The sequence below is a fragment of the Cervus elaphus genome, chromosome 6, assembly GCF_910594005.1.
Source record: "Cervus elaphus chromosome 6, mCerEla1.1, whole genome shotgun sequence".
Taxonomy (NCBI): Eukaryota; Metazoa; Chordata; class Mammalia; order Artiodactyla; family Cervidae; genus Cervus; species Cervus elaphus.
Window position 1 is genome coordinate 260,857 of NC_057820.1, and position 12,182 is coordinate 273,038.

The 12,182-nt window shown below is 55.6% G+C and overlaps 1 protein-coding gene across 4 annotated transcripts in view; it reads left to right on the forward strand.

The window, feature by feature from the left end:
• Positions 1–8,553: 8,553 nt before the first annotated feature.
• The window catches only part of PCGF3 (polycomb group ring finger 3), a 50,253-nt gene continuing 46,624 nt past the window's right edge, over positions 8,554–12,182 (forward strand). Inside the window, exon 1 of one of the 4 annotated variants that reach the window (XM_043905910.1) lies at positions 8,554–8,766. The gene's annotated coding sequence lies outside the window, so the exon portion shown is untranslated. The remainder of the gene's footprint in view (positions 8,767–12,182) is intronic. The other 3 variants (XM_043905909.1, XM_043905908.1, XM_043905911.1) reach the window with 3 other exon arrangements.

Below are 12,182 nucleotides of genomic sequence, written 5' to 3' on the forward strand. Positions count from 1 at the left end.
ATCTAATGGTAAGAAAATCTTTATTTTATAAGAAATTGTCACAATATGTTCCAACATGACTGCAACATTTTGCATTCCCACCAGCAGTGATGAGAGTTCCTGGTAGTCCGTGTACTCACCAGCATTTGGTGTCGTCGGTGTTCTGGGTTTTGGCTGGTCTATTAGGTATGCAGTGGTACCAGAATGTTGTTTTGGTTTGCATTTCCCTGATGACGTATGATGTGGTCTATCTTTTCACATGCTTGTTTGCCATTGGTAAGTCATTTGGTGAAGTGTTTGTTCAGGTCTTTTGCCCATTTCAAACTTTGGCTCCCAAAGGTGTAGCCCCACTGATGCCCCACCACTGGGGATCTGGCTCCCTCTCAGGAGATCACAGGGGCTCCTCTTCCCCCTTGCTGGAGATGCCCTGGGACAGAGACTGGACAGATTGTGCTGCACACTTGAGGGTGCCCACGGGGGTGGTCAGCAGTGGGCACATGGGCGTGGGGTGAGGCACAGAACACCTGTTGCAGTTGGATTAAGGTTGGGTTTTTTAGGTGGCACTGCCTTTGATCAGGAGGCACAGATGTCTGGCCACCTCTCTTTTAGGTTGGCATTCCCACTGCTATTGTTGTTCAATCACTAAGTCACATCAGACTCTTTGTGACCCCATGGACTGCAGCACGCCAGGCTTCCCTGTCCTTCATTATCTCCTGGAGTTTGCTCAAACTCATGTCCATTGAGTCAATGATGCCATTCAACTATCTCATCCTCTGTCGTCCCCTTCTCCTCCTGTCCTCAATCTTTTCCAGCATCAGGGTTTTTTTCCAATGAGTCAGTTCTTCGCATAATGTGGCCAAAGTATTGGTGCTTCAGCTTCAGCATCAGTCCTTCCAGCTTCCATCAGTCCTCTGCATATTAAAAAGCAGAGACATTACTTTGTCAACAAAGGTCCATCTAGTCAAGGCTATGGTTTTTCTAGTAGTCATGTACGGATGCGAGAGTTGCACTATAAAGAAAGCTGAGCACCGAAGAATTGATGCTTATGAACTGTGGTTCTAAAAGACTCTTGAGAGCCCCTTGGACTGCAAGGAGATCAAACCAGTCAATCCTAAAGGAAATCAGTCCTGAATACTCATTGGAAGGACTGATGCTGAAGCTGAAGCTCCCATAGTTTGGCCACCTGATTTGAAGAGTTGACTCATTGTAAAAGACCCTGATGCTGGGAAAGATTGAGGGCAGGAGGAGAAGGGGATGACAGAGAATGAGATGGTTGGATGGCATCACCGACTCAACGGACATGAGTTTAGGTGAACTCCGGGAGTTGGTGATGGACAGGGAGGCCCGGCGTGCTGCAGTCCATGGGGTCACAAAGAGTCGGACATGACTGAGCGACTGAACTGAACTGAACAGCATTGGGTGGTGGCTTCTTTACCACTAGTGCCACCTGGGAAGCCCAAAACCTTTGACTGTCTTCAGTTCAGTTCAGTCACTCAGTCATGTCCGACTCTGTGACCACACAGACTGTAGCACGCCAGGATTTCCTGCCCATCACCAACTCCCAGAGCTTGCTCAACCTCATGTCCATCGAATGTGATGCTATCTAATCATCTCATCCTCTGCCTTCCCCTTCTCCTCCCTCCTTCAATCTTTCCCAGCATCAGAGTCATGTCCAATGAGTCAGTTCTTCCCATCAGGTGGCCAAAGTATTGGAGCTTCAGCTTCAGCATCAGTCCTTGCAATGAATATTCAGGACTGATCTCCTTTAGAATGGGCTTGTTGGCTCTCCTTGCAGTCCAAGGGGCTCTCAAGAGTCTTCTCCAACACCACAGTGCAAAAGTATCAATTCTTTGGTGCTCAGCTTTCTTTATGGTCTAACTCTCACAACCATACATGACTACTGGAAAAACCATAGCCTTGACTAGACGGACCTTTGTTGGCAAAGTAATGTCTCTGCTTGTTAATATGCTGTCTAGATTGGTCATAACATTGTGACCCTATGGACTGTAGCCCGCCAGGCTTCTCTCTCCATGGGGTTTCCCAGGCAAAAATACTGGAGTGGGTTTCCCTATCCTTCGCCAGGGAATCTTCTCGACTCAGAGATAGAATCTCTGTCTCCTGTATTGCAGGTTAGACGTTAAAACACACCGGTTCGATCCCTGGGTCAGGAAGATCCCCTGGAGAAGGGAATGGCAATCCACTCTAGTATTCTTGCCTGGAAAATCCCACGGACAGAGGAGCCTGGCGGGCTGCAGTCCACAGGGCTGCACACGACTGAAGCAGCTTAGCACGGCACGACATGGTCAACGAAGCAGAAGTAGATATTTTTCTGGAATTCCCTTGCTTTTTCTGTGATATAACAGATTTTGGCAATTTGATTGCTGGTTCCTCTGCCTTTTATAAATCCAGCTTTTACATCTAGAAGTTCTCAGTTCATGTACTGTTGAAGCCAGTCTTAAAGGCTCTTGAGCATTACTTTGCTAGCATGTGAAATGAATGCAGTTGTATGATAGTTTGTGGAGGCATTCCCATTAGGGCTGGGAAGTGATAGTATTTTAACTCTGTACTTCTTCACTTATCAGCTGGGATATTCACAAAGAAAACTGATCCCTCATCAGGTGTTTGGTTACCTTGAGATGCAGTTTGTATGCAAGGCCAGGAAGATAACTGATTTTCTCCCATCATCCATCAGGTTTGAAAATTATGAGTTGGTTCCTCAGGGCCCTACACTACCACCGCTCTGGGTTTTTAAGTAGCATCATGTATTCGTGGTTTGGGTATCGTAACCTGTTACTGCTGTTATTCTTTTCGATGCTCAGTGGCCCACATGTGGCTCCTGGCTCCTGTCCACAGGGGTCTGGGCCACGCCTTTGCTTTCTGGCCCTCTTCATTTCCTGATCCATGCCCGAGTGCCCAGCCACCTCCCTGCCTTTGAACATGTGGCTAGGGTATAAAATCCACTGTAGTGTCTGTTTTCTGGTTCTGTCATTGGCAGTAGCTGTACATCGGCCCCGGTGACTGGCATTCTCCTCTGCTTGCTGGCAAGTCTGCTGGACCCGACCCAAGACACTGTTCTTGTGGAGTGCTTCCTGCCTGTGCTTTGTCCTAGGCAAGGTCAGACTCTGGACACCCTGATGTTCCCTCCACGCATCTCCACCGTAGGCTGGCGGGGGCTGCCCTCCTGCTGAGGGTTGGGTCATCTGGCCTGGGGCCTGGCTCACAAGGGCTCCTGGGCTGGTGGGACATGCTCCCCTGTCATGACCTCCCAGAACATCTGTCTCGGTACCTCTCAGAGCTTCTGTGCATCCCCAGACAGCTTCCTCCATGTACATCCCTATCAGGGCTCAGCCCAGGACTCAGGCTCTCCACCCAGCTCTGGAGCACCCCTCTGCAAGGCCCTCCTCTCCTGTGCCCTCCCCACAGCCTCGGCACCCTGGCCTCCGAACCGTGGCTTGACCCATTTGTCCATTTCTCGGGTCACGGCCTGCACTGCCTGGTGTGGCCCAGTTTTTAGTTGTCTTTGGTGGGAGGGTGAACTCAGTCCCTCCACACACATGCTGACCTCAGGAATCAAGGCGGGAGGTTGTCTCTACCTGCTTGTCATAGAGCCTTGGGGTCAGTGTTGGCCACCTGACTGTTGCTGGGCTGCTGCACCTCCCTGTGTTTTATGAGGAGTCCAGGGAGATTGAAGTCCCGTTGCTGCCACCATCTTCACAGATTTCTAGCCCAGACAAATACGTGGAACATGCAGTAACCCCCACAGTCTGGGTACCCTTTCCTCCTGCTTGGCCACCTTAATGCTGTGCCCTGGACACCATCCTGGAGGCAACCCCGTGATAGCATGCACAGGTGTCTGCACCCTTATTACAGATGCAAGAACCCCTGTGTAGAGGGTCAGTGGTTTATTAAATACTTGGATACATACCTATGGACTGTTCCAGCTTTTCTGTTATAAATTATATTGCAGTTAGCAGCCCTGTTAGATCCTTTGTACTTTGTATCTTTGGGACTTCCCAGGTGGCTCAGTGGGTAAAGAATCCCACTGCAATGCAGGAGACACAGATTCAATCTCTGAATCGGGAAGGTTCCCTAAAGAAGGACAGGGAAACCCACTCCAGTATTTTTGCCTGGGAAACCCCAAGGACAGAGAAGCCTGGCGGGTATAAGTCCATAGCGTTACAAAGAGTCGGACACCACCAAAGTGACTAAGCGTGTACACACACCGTGTATCTTTAGGGTGTTTTCCTACCTGGGGACTCTCAGCCAAAGGATGATGCCCACATCATTGTGCTGAATATTGTCAATCCCCTCTTTGTTGCCACCAACAATATCTGAGAGGAGAGTCTTGCCAACAAGATAAGTTGTCAAGTGCTGTGTTGCTGTTGCCAGATTGGTCAAGAGAGGCCTCAGGAGATATCTGAGCACAGGTCTGAGGGCAGGAGGAGCCCTGTGGTTGGCCAGAGTGCCACTCAGGCCTGGGAGCAGCTCAGCCATGGCCTTGAGGTGTGAGGGCCCAGCATGTCCCGGAGGGCCAAGGAGGCCAGGCCAGAGTCAAGGCAGGACCCAGGCCCGAGGCAGGACCTCTGGGAACTGGAGCAGTGATTGCGGCTGAGGGGATGCCTGGTGCACTCTGACCTAGACGCTGAGGGTCAGCTCGTTGGCTGCTCTGTCCAGGAAAGACTAGGGGTGGTGGGGTATGGCAGCCACCTAGACAGGACAGGTAGGCCCAGGCCAGGAGCTGCGGAGGCTGAGAGCCACGGCTGCATCAGGCACATGTGCAGACACAGCTGAGAGGACCTCCTTATGAGCCAGATGTGGGGAAACAGCACCGGAGGAGTCAGGTATGAGCCCAGATGCTTGTGTGCCAGTAGCAGAAAGGATGGAGCCCTGCTGGCCAAGATGGGGAAACTCGCCACCTGCAGTCACCGAGGGACATGGTGGCACACAAGCCCAGGAGGGTCACTCGCATCGGGACAGAGCTCAAGAGCACGGGGCAGAGTGAAAGCACTGACCGGTATGGCCGCAGAGAGAGGAGACGAAGACGGCCAGGGTCCGAGAAGGTGCCAGTTAGAGGGCAGAACACGGGACAGCCAGCTGAGGGGCTGAGCTTCCAGGAGCAGAGAGCAGCATGGCGGGTCAGAGGTGATGGCAGATGCAGCTCACAGAACCTGGGGTGACCTGGGCCAGAGTGTTTTTCTGGTGGAGGGCAGAAGCCTGCAGGGTTAAGAGACCAAACAGGAAGGGAAATTGGGTGGGCCAGCGTAGACAGCTCTCCTGAGGAGTCATGTTACAAAGATAAGCAGAGAAGCACACGTCAAGAGAGCCCATGTCATTCTGTCCTGTTGTTCAGACAGATGGCCTCACTGGAATGGTCCATCAGGGAAGAAGAGGACATTCAAAAGGAGGGGAGCGGGCAGGGGGGTGCCCGGGTGGGTGTCTCTGGGGGTGGCTGGGAGGCAGAGGAGAGAGGACCGCTCACCTCTGGGGAAAGAGGAGACATGGGCGAGGTGGAATGGGGGTCTCTTCTCTCTGCTTGTGTCCTGACTTCTGGTTCCTTCTTTCTATTCTGCTCTGTTGAGGTATAACCACACAGTGTGACCCACACACATCAGTGAGCTGTGACCTATGTGCACACTCAGGAGCTTATCACCACCATCAACACAACACACAGGTCCATCACTCTAGGTGTCCTCAGGCCCCGTGACCTCTGCTCTTGTGCTTTGGCTCTGAGTGAGGCCCCTGTTTGGGGCAGAGGAGGGACATTCTGCAGCTATATGTGTTATGAGAGTTACCATTTCATGTTGAGACTAGATTTGGGTCCCAAAGAAAGAAGCAGAAGGCCAGTCCTGAGGTGATACACCAACTGGCAAAGTCGATGGCCTTGGAACAGGGTGGAGTGGGGGAGCTGCAGCAGATTCTGAGGGGTCCACTGACACATGTGGGGGTGGCAGGAAGAAGCCCACCTGCGATGGGGCTGTGGGAAGGTCAGGAGTGGCCCTTCTGCCTTCAGAGCCTGAGCTTCTCAGATATTGCAGCAGAGATGTGGCTGGGCAGCTAGGCACTGGAGCCCAGGGTTCAGGTCAAGGTCTGGGCTGTTGCCATCAAGGAGGCTACCCTGGAGAACAGGTGGGCAGTCCAGAGGCCTGGTCTGCACCCTCAGCAAGACACCCCAGGCCTGGAACAAATTTGGAACTGTTGCTGTGCCTCACACGCCTGTTACTGGCCCTCCCTGACTTGCAGACAGGTGACCACAGTGTCAGAGGGCTGTCAGATGACTTGTTGGAGTCACCTCCCCTAAGTCCAGGGCTGACCCCAGTCTGCTGTCCCCTGGGCCTCCTCTTCCAACCTGGGTCAACTGAACTCCCATTTCTTGGAAAACAGAAGCATCTAGAATAGACCATGCATTGGGGCAGGGTGTGGACCACCCCCATGTGAAGCGCTGCCAAATGCCCCCACATCTAGTCCCCAGTCCTAGGTGGGGACTGGGGTTCATAGAGCATGTCACTCTGCCCTCGTACCCAGTCACCACCACTGAGGTACCACACTGTCTTCTCATGCACTGAGTCCTGATCCCCTCGTACCCAGCCACCACCACTGAGGTACCACATTGTCTTCTCCACACAGCATGGTCACATTTCCCTTGTATCCAGTCACTAACACTAAGGTAGTAAACTGTCTCCTCCTCACACTTCGTGGTCACTCTCCCCTTCTATCCAGTCACCACCACGGAGGAAGTAAACTGTCTTCTCCTCATGCAGAATGGTCACTCTCCTCTTCTACCCAGCCACCACCACTGAGGTAGTAAACTCCCTTCTCCTCACACTTCGTGGTCACTGTCCCCTTGTACCAGTCACCACTGAGGTGGTACGCTGTCTTCTGCACACACAGGGTGGTCTCTCCACCCTTGTACCCAATCACCGCCACCAAGGTAGTAAATGGTTTTCTCCTCCTGCAGCGTGGTCACTGTCCCCTTGTACCCAGTCACCACCACTGAGGCAGTAAACTGTCTTTTCCTTCTGGCACCCGAACTCCATTCGTGCCTTCAGTCTATAGCCTTGAAAATTTGTCTTTCTTTGCCCTCTTCCGTTAAGCAATGCTTTCCCCAACAATGTGCCCACACTGCACTGGCCATGGCCGCAGAGCTGCCTCACCACCCTCATCCCGTCACCAACCAAATCACAACACTCACTTGTGGGGGCCTCCTCCTCAGTCTGCCAGACCCCCTACAAGGGTTCTTTCTCACTGGCTCCTCCTGGACTCCCTAGTATCTCCACTGGGAGGGCTGCAGGGGGCTTGGCCCCTCAGCCTCACTCACTCCCTTAACCATCTCATCATCTCCAGACGCTGCAAGCTCCGGCTGCACTCCCGTAGCCCCCAGCCTCAGGGCAGTCCCAGTTGGGGGTCAGGTGACATCACTTTCCCGAGATGGTCAGCAGCTGCCTCCTCTCATGCCAGCTACCCCAGCAGTCCCACCCACCCTACAGCTCCCCACCTGGTGCAGCGCCCTGGCTCTCCCTTGCTCTGCCTCTCGCCCCAGCCCCGCCCCAACAGACATAGGGCAGCGGGAGGCCAACCCCAGGTAGAGAGCCGTCTGCTCAGACACTCCAGGAATCTCTCCATCTGACCTGATCTCCAACCTCTGTGTCCTCTAGCTTTCGCCTGGTCTCTGGAAAGCATTCTTCACACTTCCTCCCACCCCGGGGCCTGAGGTTGGCTGGACTCTCCACGTGCTAGCCGCCCCCAACCGGTTACTTGCAGGGCTCACTGCTCCTCACGACCCTTACGTGCCGGTTCACTCTAAGGTAACCATCTCCGGACATCCGCTGCCTGCCCCAATCGGCCTGTTTCCCACAGGACACCACATTTCCGCTGTCCTTTGTGATTTTCTCCCCCCACTGCAGTGTGGACCCCACGAGGGCACGGACGTCATGATCACTGCTTTACAGCTCCAGGGCAGGGCCTGCAGAAAGGCGGACCCATGGACGGGTGGCGGGGTTAGCCTTGCCCAGAGGCAGCAGGGTTTCTGTCTGTCCGCGGCGCCCCCGTTCCTGCCTGAAGCTGATTCCCAAGAAAACAAGAATGCCAGGACGAGACTGCCTCCCTCGGAGGAAACCCCAGGTCTGGGGGCGGGGTCCTAACGCCAGCTGCCTGCAGGACCCGGGGTTCCGTAAGCCGCGCCTCCGCCCCGCGCTGCGCCCGCCGGCCCCGCCCCGCCCTCGGCCCGGCCCCGTCCCCGGCCCCGCCCCGCCCCGCCCCTCACCGGCCCTCCCAGGCCCCGCCCCCACGCCCCTCAAGGCCCCGCCCCATCTCTGGCCCCGCCTCCCCAGCCTCTGGAGTGTCCCACGCACCCGGCTTGGTCTCTGCCTGGAGCCCGGCCCCGAGGCTCCCTCTGAACCCGCCCTCCGTCCCCACCCACAACCTCTCACCACGCCCCCGTCCTGGGTTCCGCGGCCGGCAACCCTCTCCTCTTCAGGCCCCAGAGCCTACCCAGCCCGGACGCGCCTGCGCCCTCTGGCTCCGCCCTGTCCCCGCCCTCGGACCGCCCCCTCCAGGCCCCGCCCCTGCCCCGGCCGCCGGGTGGGAGCCGGGCCGCGCAACGCGCATGCTCCAGGCGCGGCGCCCCCGACTCTGCGGTCGGCTCCGCTCGGGCATTTCCGCCTCTTTGTTTTAAACTCCGGACGGGTTTTTTTCTCCGGCTCTTGGGGGGGACCCGGAGGGAGCGGCGCCCCCTCCCCCTGCCCGCGCTGCCCCCGCGTGCGCCCAGCTCGCCCGCAGCTGAGACGGCAGGTCAGTGAGTCCGCGCCCCGCCTGGCCTGGCCCGTGGCGCCCGCTCCACAGGCCGCGGCCTCGGCCCGTGTCCGGGCCCGGAAGGCTCCGAACCCCGGCCCGAGCCCCTGCACCCTCGTCGGCCCGGCCTGCGGCGCCCCGTCTCTGCTCGGTAGGCCCAGGCCCGGGCCGGACCCACGGGGGCCGGACCTAGGGCAGGGCCCGACCTCGGGACGGGTCTTCGGGGAGCGACCGTGGATGACTGGATCCCAGGACCGGCCACTGAGGGGGACCAGACCCCTGAACAGGTCACCGGGGAGGGACCAGGGAGGACCGGACTCCTGGACGGGCCACCGCAGAGGGGCCAGGGAGGACCAGACCCCAGGACGGGTCACCGGAGAGGGACCAGGGAGGACCGGACGGGCCACTGCAGAGGGTCTAACCCCAGGATGGGTCATCAGGGAGGACTGGACCTTAGGACCCACTGAGAAAAGACTAGGAAGTACTGGACGTCAAGACAGATCTCCTAAGAGAGCCCAACCCCGATGTGGGTCATGGAGGAGGGCTGGGACCTTAAGACTCAATAAGAATCAGCTGGACCCCGAGACAGGTCACCGAGGATGGCCAGGACTTAGGAACAGTTGGGACTGGGACAAGTCACTGAGGAGCCATGGACCTTAGGATGGGTCACCTAGTGCTCGCTTCAGCAGCACATATACTAAAATAGGATGGGTCACCTGGGGGCGGTCTGGACCCCAGGACTGGCCCATGGAAAGATCAGGGCTTGAGTAAACCCACTAGAGAGGACTGAGACCCCAGGACTGGTCTCCAGTAGGGCCAGGATTTCGAAACTGTCCTGTGAGCACTTCAGGGACCCGGGGACAGCCCGTCCTTCCCAGGAGCCCGGACCCTGGGGCTGTGCCACGTGGAGGGCTCTGTCTTGTGACAGGCTGCAGGGATGACCCAGGTAGGTCGTGAAGGAGAGTTGGACGCTGGGCAGTCCTGAAGAAGGCTGGGTCTCAGACAGGACCGGGACTGTGATGAGAGCTGAAACTTGGAGACAGGCCCCCAGGAAGGCTGCGACTCTTGAATGAGTCACTGAGAAGCACCCAGGCCTCAAGGGTGGTCTCTGAGGAGTGCTGGGACCCCAGGTTGGACCCCCAGGGGCCTGGGCCCTGGGGCAGTTTCCAGAGTGCCCGGAATCCACTCAGCTCACTCAGCTGGACCTCACCTGCTATATAAAGGTCTGGAGCATCAGGGATCCTGGGCATGTAAGCCCCACAGGTGCAAACCAGCCCTCTCTGTGAGGCCCCTGAGCACCTGGGCCCTACAAACCTTCTGACCTTCAGCAGTTGCTGCCTGGACTGGTCCCTGGGGTTAGAGTGGGTTGAGACTGATGGAGCCCCTACTCCACACTGGCTCCGTGCCCCGAGCCAGCAGGGTGCCCCTCCCTAGACCCAGGAAGCTGTCGCCTACCCTGTTCTCCCAGTCTCTGCTCCAGGGCTGTCATTTCCTTACCTGGACTCTGTGGTCAGTGTCAGGCACCTTCGATCACTTCTACCCTCCCCGCCCTCCGGTGATGTCACCAAAAGGGCCCCATTCTCTAGGGCTGGAGGTGTTTTCTGTGTCCAGGAATTTCCAGGAGGGATGGGATCCAAATGGCCATGTGGGTTGCGGGAAGGGTTTGGGGGCCATTGGTCCAGTGTTTGTCAGGTGAGCCATCAGGCACCTTTTCCAGTCCAGGAAGAGACCCTGGGGTGGGGGCTCTGCTTCTCCAAAACATTACCATCTGACCTCACCCGGATCTTGCCCACAGTGTCCTTTACTTTGAAAGTAGGGATGGAGACGTGCTGCCTTTGGGCTGGGGAAAGGCTCCAGAGTGTCCAGTACATGAGGCTGCCCAGGTGGGCACTGTCTGCCTGGCGTGGGACCAGCGTGCAGTGCGTTCACTGTATGGACAAAAGGCAGGAGAACATTTAGAGACGTTGCCCTGTGTTAGGATGGGGCGTGAGTCTAAAACCCAAGGGAGACGCTTGAATGATCAGTTCACTGTTTCATTTTGTGCCATAACTTCTCTTCTTGGTTACTTAGGAGAAACTCCCTTTGAATTTTCAGTGTAACATTTCATAGGACCTAATCTTAAATGGAGTCCATGAATAGTCCAGCCTAGAAACTTTTATTTGTCAGACATAACCATGCTTGGGACCTTCTTGCTCAGTACTTGCTTCTGATTTTGTTCGTTTGTTTAAACATACACTTTACTTTTTAAGAAACTTAATTTTCTTTGAAGTTTTGGAAAAGACTTGTGAAACTGGGCATTCAAGTTTGATTAGGCTCTTTATTTTCTCATTTTTGGATTTTTGAAGGTATGATAGCGCTGGATGGTTATATTATTTATATATTATTGTCCTGCAGGTTACCCCAAAATGTAGTGTGCCTTAAAACCACATCAGTTATCTCAGTCTGAGGTCAGGAGTCTAGGCACAGCTTAGCTGTGTCCCCAGCCTCAAGAGTCTCACAAGGCTGCAGACAGGGTGCTGACTGGGGCTGTGGTATCTGTCTGTAGGCTCAGCTGGGGGCATCTGCTTCCAGGCTGCTTGCTGGAGACATCCGTAGGGCAGCTCTAGGGAGCCAGTGACTGAATGGGAGAGTGAGCAGGCCACAGTGTTCATGACCTGATATTGGCTGGGATATCCCATCCCTTTTGCCATGTTCTTTGTTAGAACCCAGTTACCAGGCCCTGCCCATGCTTGAGCAGGAGGAACGCCACAGGTGATTCCTGGGAGGGGCTGGGGGCAGCCAGGCCATCCTAATGCCTGGCCTCCATTAGATGTTGGCTCCTGAGAAGTGCCCTGCAGGGTGAATGAACAGGACTGCGCAGAGCAGTGAGGTCAGCCCGAGGGTGCAGCAGCTCAGCTGTCTCTTGAGTTACACAGGTTGCTCTGATGTCACCACTGTGCTGATGGAGTGATGCTGGAGCTTGCGCATGATGGGAGAGAAGTTACAAGTAGGAAAGATGTTTAGGAGTTAGCCTAGAACACTTGCAGCAGACCATAAGCCCCCACCCCACACACAGTTAAATTGTAGGTATGTGTGTCAGAGATGTAGAGTTGTTTGAAGCTGCAAGTGCAGTGATTTTAGTTGTTTCTAGAACTTTGATTCCTGCCAGTTATTTTGCTCTGGGAATTATAAACTGATGTTTCTAAGACATTTTTGAAGTGTGAGGTCCAAGATGTTTTGCATATTTGACCCTCGAAGGGAAGAGTGCTCCAGGAACCTGTGTGCTGGGGCCTGGTTCTCAGCTCACACCTCCCCTCCTGGGTGCCTGGACCCTGGTACCTTGACTTCCTGGTGCCGGGGCAGTGCTGCAGGACTGTGAAGGCTGTGAAGGGCACCCACGCGGGGCCCACTGCCCGTGACTGGTCACCACGTGGAGG